Source organism: Triticum urartu, chromosome 6A (assembly GCF_056163025.1).
Source record: "Triticum urartu cultivar PI428250 chromosome 6A, HENAU_Tu73, whole genome shotgun sequence".
Lineage (NCBI taxonomy): Eukaryota > Viridiplantae > Streptophyta > Magnoliopsida > Poales > Poaceae > Triticum > Triticum urartu.
In genome coordinates, this window is record NC_141878.1 from 52,991,618 (window position 1) to 52,999,539 (window position 7,922).

Here is a 7,922-nt window from a genome sequence, read left to right on the forward strand (position 1 = left end):
CCTCTCATCGATACCTTTACCAAATCATGTTCACACACTTAGCTCTCAACAGTAGTACATGTTCACACACCTCCGATTCATCCCTGATGAATCAGACCTGACAAAGTTCTATGCAATAGCAGGCATGACAAACAAGCATGAATGAGTAGGCACATCAAGGCTCAAACAACTCCTACTCATGCTAGTGGGTTTCATCTATTTACTGTGGCAATTACAGGTCATGCAGAGGATAAGGGGTTCAACTACCGCAGCAAGTAACAGATGAATCATTGTTGTCCTAATGCAGTAAAAGAGAGTAGGAGCGAGAGAGTGGGATTGTATCGGAATGAGCAAGGGGTTTTTGCTTGCCTGGCACTTCTGAAGATGATATATCTCTTCATCGGTGTCATCGATCACGTCGTTGAAAACATCGTCTACTAAGAGGGAACAACCACCGACAAACACAAAAGGAACCACAATCAATGCAATACACATTCATATGAATGATATGTCATATTAAAGTACTGAATTAACCTAGTGCAACAGTTAGTCATATTCATTGAAGTGGAATTCAAACCTATAGCAAATTCCAACTCCAAAGCTAATTACCATTTATTCCATAATCATGAATTGTCCTATTCAGTGAGGTTAACATGTTCAAACATGCATGAAAATGCCATAAACAGATTCTTTGGATTTTTCTGATCATTTTTCATATATAAATTATTTCCATTGGAGTTATAGATTATTTTCTATGATTTTTTTGAAGTTTTGATTATTTTCTGAAAATAATAAATCATTTCTGATTTATTTCAAAATTCCAGAAAGTAATTACTACGTCAGTCTGACGTCAGGGTGATGTCAGCAGGTCAAAGGCGTCGACCAGGTCAAACCTGACCAGTGGGACCCACTGGTCAGTGACCCAGTCAACTAACTAAGTTAGTGAGCCCTAACTAACTAGGCTGGTCCCACTTGTCAGCGACTGTAGTGACTAACCTAACTAGTTAATTAGTGCTAACAAGAGTAATTAGTCAGGCGGGGCCCGTAAGTCAGTGAGAGAGAGGGGGGTCAAACCGGGCAGTGGGGTCAACCCACGACGATCATCGGGTCAGCGGTCGCCGGCGTTTAGCCGCCGGCGACGACAGAGATGGCGGGGCGGCTCGGAAATGCTTTACAAGGCACCATTCGACGCGCGAGTTGCACCTACGGGTTCCTGGGAGTGAGGCGCATCAATTGGTGGTGGTGGTAGGAGCTGCAGTGGTCAGGATCGACGGCGGCGACCAAATCGGCGGCGGCCGGAATTCGGGCAGGTGCGGTTTGGCACTATGGGGCACAGCAGGTCAAATAGGTGGGCGTGCCCGGCTCCTGGGAGAGTGCTGAGCACGGAGCAAAGCTAGGATGCGGGTGGCAGCAGCTGTGGCCGCGGCGGCGAGGAGGCACGACACCGGCGAGCTTCGGCGTCCGCGGAACTACGGACTAGAGGAGGCGGCGAGCAACGGGGATCGGGGAAGGAGGAAGAGAAGCTCACCGCGAGCACGATGGGAAGGTCAGTGGGCGCGGGGGAGGTCCGGAGCGAGCAGGGCGACGGTGGCGATCTCGGCGACCCGAGGAGGAAGAAGAGGTCAGGTCCGGCGCTTCGGGGCATTTGGCGTCGCGTGAGTCGACAAAGAGACGTCGGCGATGGTGGCGGAGCTCCTGGGCATGTCAGAGAGGCGAGGGGGAGGCGGTGGCCGCGGTGGTGCACGTCGGTGGCGATGAGCTCCGCTCGATCGTGAGAAAGAGAGCGAGATCCAGGGGAAAGGGTGAGGATCAGGGAGAGTGAGAGAGCGTCAAGGGGGTCGCGTGGCATCCTCAGGGCGACGGGGAGACAGGCAGGGAGGCAGGAGGTGGCCGGCGCGCGGCGAGCACGCGCCCCTGCCTTCTGGCGCGAGGTAGGGGGTGACTGGCGCTGGCCACTCGGCTGGGCCGGCACAGTGCCAGGCCAGCAGTGGCCCAGGTAAGCTCTCTCTCTTCTCTTTTTCTATTTTCTTTTCTGCAATTTGTTTTGGTTTTAGTTTTAACACCAAACCATTTTTATAAAATCCTGAAAATAATTATGTGGCTAGAACTAAAATATCCCAAACCACATATAATGTTCCAGAATTATTGGACATATATTAATTATATAAAGAATATATATCCAATGCAAATAGTTATTGAATTAATTCAAAGGCCCAAAATAAATGTTTCTGAAATACAAAAAACATTGGTTTGAATTTTACCTCTTGCCAATATTTTCAAAGACTAAGAGGAACATTTTCTTGGACTTCTTTGAAGACATTTTAATGTTGATTATTTTTGAACTGGTTTCTGAGGGTTTCAACAAACCTCAATTCAACTTTCAGAAATTTTAGACATGATGCATGAGCGCAGATGCAACTATTTCACTCAGGTACTCTAGGGCTGTGACACACATCACCGATACCGGATACCTGTCTGGCACACCAAGGAGGGCCTCTGAAGAATGGCTTTCCGAGTGGTTCTACCTCAAGGATGTTGCGCTTCCCGACCCTGTTCGAAAGGTTCTCCCTGATTTCGCTAGCGTTCCGCTAAAGAAACGCCACAGTTGGCGCCCCCGGAGCCTTGAGGAGGATGACAGTGCGGAGGTTCGTTAGCTCTTGGGTGAGATAAAGACGCTTGCCCAGTCCGGATTAACAATGGTTGAGGTAATGGCGACCTCCATAACGTGAGGGGTTCAACCGCTTCAAAATAGAGGGCTCCCAATGTGGCACTACAACGGGGAGGACGACGCCTCCCGCTGTGGTTGAAAAGGTGCGGGCACCCCCGCCGCTCTGGCCAAAATATTGGCCAAGCTATTCAAAGGGGAAGAAGAGGAATTTCTTCGAATCAATCGCAGAGAGGGATATTCTATGTATAATCCTCCCAGTCGGGTAAGTCCCGATCCTTCTGCTGTACTCGTTTTGCTTCCCGGATTACCTTTGAGAAATTTCTAATTCGTTTATAACAGCATTGGCGAAAAATCACCGAGGGGTTTTACAGCCCCGCCCCACAGCCTGAGGACCACAACCGGGAGCTGGATCCTGGGTATGAAGAAGATCCGGATATATCCGTGGTACTCGCAGAAGGGGCGTTTTACCAGGCAAGCTATGATGGCACGGAAGTGGCCATTATCGCTGATTACCCTGGTCTTCTTCCAGCTTCCCACGTAAGTCGTTGAGAAAAAACCTCAAAGAGCCTCCTCGCACTGCCTCACCCATCGCACTATCTCGTGCTCCACAGGGGAGGCGTTCGGCGTGTCACACTACTCCAGGGGTGGCTCCAAAGAGAACGGCTCCGGCGCCTAGCAAGGCCTCTAAAAGGAAGGTCGGTGAAGTCATGACCGGTCCTTCGTCAAAGAGGTAAGGATTTGAAGGTATACTTCAATAGTCACATCCAAATGTAACTTATATGCTTGTTTGACACCAGGAAAAAGGTTCACCGGACAGAATCCGAGGGTCCGGCCAGCCGTACTCCCCAGACCCAGGATTTAGACCCCGTTGGAAAGGCGGGAGCCAACATAGGAATAGTGCCGAACTATCCTTCCGCCGAGGGTTCGGAGAATATGTTCGTCACCAACTCGAAAGTGGAGAGCGCCATGAATCATCGGTGCTACAGGGCTGTTTTACGAGACCCCGAGTTTTCGGAAGAGGCATTCAATGCCTTGAGCTCGGCCGATGCGTATATCCGAACTGCTCGAAACAGGCTTAGTGGAGCCACGAAGCAGTATTTAACAGATGTGCGGGTAAGCTTTATTTGTCCGAATAACATAACCAGATGCTAGTAGCCCCCGGGACTGAAAGCAGTTGGTACAACTGACTTACCGTTGTATTGCCAGGTTCTTGCAGAGAAGAACGACCTGCTAGCTCAAGAGCTGGAACAGTGTCGGGAGCAGTTAAATGCTGCTACCACCGAACTGGAAAATTTGAAGAAGTTGTCTACTGGTAACATTCCCCTCTAGTGAGGAATAGTGAATGTATACCAACTGTGCTTAATACTGCCACTAATCGCATAATAGGGTCACCTGATCAATTTAAAGAGGAGTTGAAGATCGCCCAAGAGGGAGAAAAAGAGATGAAGAGGCAACACACCGCAGGCGAGCGTGTGCCCACCCACATCAGGGACGAGAAAAACAAGCTGCAGGATTCCAACACTAAGTTGGGTGAAGAATTGAAGGATGTGTGGGCCCAGCTATCCGACTCCGTAAAGGAGAATAAGAAACTGCGGGGCGGCATGTTCAGTATGTTTCCGAATTTGTTTATTTTTAGTGGTTCGGAGAGAAATGAAACTGATATAGCTATGCTTGCAGGTATATTGACAGGCCGTCCTGAAGAGGAGGTGTCCGGATCATCGAGTGATCTGCTGCTTAAGCTGTCACAGGTGCACGAACAGGCGAGGCTGGCGATGCAGAGTGTTGCCAAGGCTCTATGGCCCTCCGCCTCCCCTCCAGGATGTATGGAGGAGCTTGTAGAGCAGTTCAAAGGAGCGCGGCGGCGTATCCGTCTATGGAAGATATCGGCCTACCGAGAGGGTGCGCGAGAAGCTTGGGCCATGGTGAAGACTCGGTATACCAAGGTCGATCCTAATCACATGGTGCGTGTCGGACCGGTAGGGCGGAATGGGGAAGAAATTCCCGTTAGTTTAGTATATGACCAAGTAGAGGTGGCCACCAAATATTCCCAATAGGATTGTAAGTTAGATCGCCTGTTGGATGGTATAGAGGAGGAAGTGTTTGAGTCCAAGTGACTATGTACTTTCCTCACCGTGTGGAATTCTAGCTGAATTGTATATCATTTGTCATGGTAGACCTTTTCGCTTCAACCTCCGGACTCAAGGGTACGAAGTGTTTCCGGATACCCTCACGGCCGAATAGGCCGGGGCATGCCTAGAAAACTAGGCATAGGTGTCGGTGTCAAAACCGGCGGATCTCAGGTAGGGGGTCCCGAACTGTGCGTCTAAGGCGGATGGTAACAAGAGGCAGGGACACGATGTTTACCCAGGTTCAGGCCCTCTTGATGGAGGTAATACCCTACGTCCTGCTTGATTGTTCTTGATGATATGAGTATTACAAGAGTCAATCTACCACGAGATCAGAGAGGCTAAACCCTAAAAGCTAGCCGATGGTATGATTGTATGTTGTCCTACGGACTAAAACCATCCGGTTTATATAGGCACCGGAGGGGGCTAGGGTTACACAAGGTTGGTTACAAAGGAGGAGATATACATATCCGTATTGCCTACGTTGCCTTCCACGCCAAGTAGAGTCCCATCCGGACACAGGACGAAGTCTTCAATCTCGTATCTTCATAGTCCAATAGTCTGTCCAAACGATATAGTCCGGCTGTCCGGAAACCCCCTAATCCAGGACTCCCTCAGTAGCCCCTGAACCAGGCTTCAACGACGATGAGTCCGGCATGCAGTATTGTCTTCGGCATTGCAAGGCGGGTTCCTCCTCCGGATACACCATGGAAGAGTTTGAATATGAGGATAGTGTCCGACCCTGCAAAATAAGTTCCACAAACCACCGTAGAGAGAATAATATTTCCACAAATCTAATATGATGACACGTTTTGACAGCATGACATCACACCATGGCCCGGTTATTGTTCAAACCGCTTTTCTCAACCAGCTCCGCACATATCGCAAGGCGGTTTTCTTGATACGTCTTTTCAAAGCAGAGATCTTGTTCCCCTTATCATGGGATTCTCATCAATACGGGCATGGGTAACCCAACCGCGCCATCAATTATGGGGCCTGGGGAATAAGCAGTTTTTTCCAGGCAAATGGGGAGACTCATCGCCTCCTCCGCCCTTATAAAGGGACAAAGATTTACTTTTTTCACCCACGCCTTCTTCCTTCTCGCTTACCCATTCCCGCACACTCGACCTCTAGCGCCCAAGCTCGCGTTCTTCTTCTCGAACCACTCCAATCATGTCCGGAGCAGGAGGCTAGTGGATGGTCTCCTCCATCACGGAGGAGAACATCAAAAAGTTACGAGAAGCCGGATACATGGCCGTGGATATCGCGCACCGGCTGCCCAATGCGGGGCAGATCGTCCCCACGCCCGAACCCCATGAGAGGGTAGTTTTTCTTACCCATTTCGTCCGCGGACTGCGATTTCCTCTCCACCCGTTTGTCCACGGGCTCATGTTCTACTATGGGCTGGATTTTCATGACCGGGCCCGCAATTTCATCCTCAACATCTCGGCGTTTATCGTCGTGTGCGAGGCCTTCCTCCGCATCAGGGCCCACTTCGGCCTATGGCTGAAAACCTTCAGTGTCAAACCGAAGGTGGTGGGTGGCCAGGAAGCAGAGTGTGGAGGCGCCATGGTGGGAAAGATGCCTAATGTCACACGGCTCGAGGGCACCTACGTGGATACCATAAAGGGGTGGCAATGGGGTGGTTCTACATCACCGAGCCGCGCGACTCCAACTGGGTGGCGGCCCCCAAATTTCGATCCGGAATCCCCACGTGGCTCACCTCCTAGAAAAAGAAGGGCCTATCCTGGGGTTCCATGGTAGAGCTGACCAGACTCCAGACCTGCATCCAGAACATGACGAACAAGAAAATCAAGCTCGTCAACGTGGTCCAGGTTATGCTCTTCCGCCGGATCCTTCCGTGCCAACGACGGGCATTTGTTTTGTGGGAGTTCGACTCGGCCAAGCACCAGACGCTGCGAGAGCTCTACGACACGATGCACGAGGACATCTGGAGGGTGCTGTTCAAGGGCGCCGAGATGCCTCCCTCCCTTACCGAGGACCACGGACTCAGCACAAAGCGTCGCGCCCATCCGGTAGGCTTTTATATCTCTCAGGGTATTTATTCTCCCTGGTTTAGTTATGTGCTGGATCTAAGCTTTCATGTCATTAACAGGACTGGATAGAGACAGCGGAGCAGCTTGATTGCCCAGCCCCCCTGCCCGAAGATCCTACAGACGCTCTTCTAACGAAGATGCTGACTCCGGCACCTTATGAGGTGCCGGAAAATAAGGCCAAGAAGAAGGCCACGGGGACCCGAAAGGGTCTCCAGCACAAGGTTACATCGGGCTCATCATCTGATGACTCCGTGCGCACTCCTCCCATGGAAACGAGGAGGAGGAGAAAAGCTCTCCCCCCCAGCCGGGGGCGACAAGAAAAGGAAGGCCGACCCATTCGGGTAGGCTGAAGGGTCCAAGAAGGGAAAAACCCTCCCTCCGGACTGTGCCACGACGGCCGCCGACGAGTGGCTACCCTGGGACAAGCCCCTGGCGAAGTCATAAGTGTCCGGACACCATAGTGCTTCATGGTATGTTTTATTGTACTGCCTTTCCTCATGCCGAACATGATTATGCAGTCCGTCCCGAGCTCATCTCGACGTACCCTCGTCGAGCGGCTCTTTGGACTCGTCGGATATGAACAACGGTTCTCCTCCAATGGCTTCCACCCATCGCCATACGGACAACACCGAGGTGTTGTCTCAAAAGGCACCGAGCCAAGGGGAGGTGATCCTAGGGGCGCCTCATGACGACCTCCTGGACCCTGGGTACCAAGGGAGCGAGGCTCCTACGGGCTTCGAGTTCGGGCCCCAGCCGGACACTACGTCGGAACCTTCGATGGTTCCGGACTCCAGCAGGCGGTCCCCCATTAAGGGGGGCCAACCATCCGTGCCGGTGTCCTCTGTCCATCCAGAGGCACCGGACACCCTGCTGGAAGCGCTTCGTAGCGCTTCCATCGCCGAAGAGCACCGCACTATCATGAGTGCGGTGGTCGATAAGGTTCAGTCCACCGGAAACGGACTGACCGAAGCTTGCGCCAGCCTCCTAACAGGCTTTGAGGTAAGCATTCAAAATATAAGAAAATATTACTGCATAGATAGTAGCCCCTGATGCTCGGTTTGGTGTTCGTGAAGAAAAGCCGAATAGAGGATC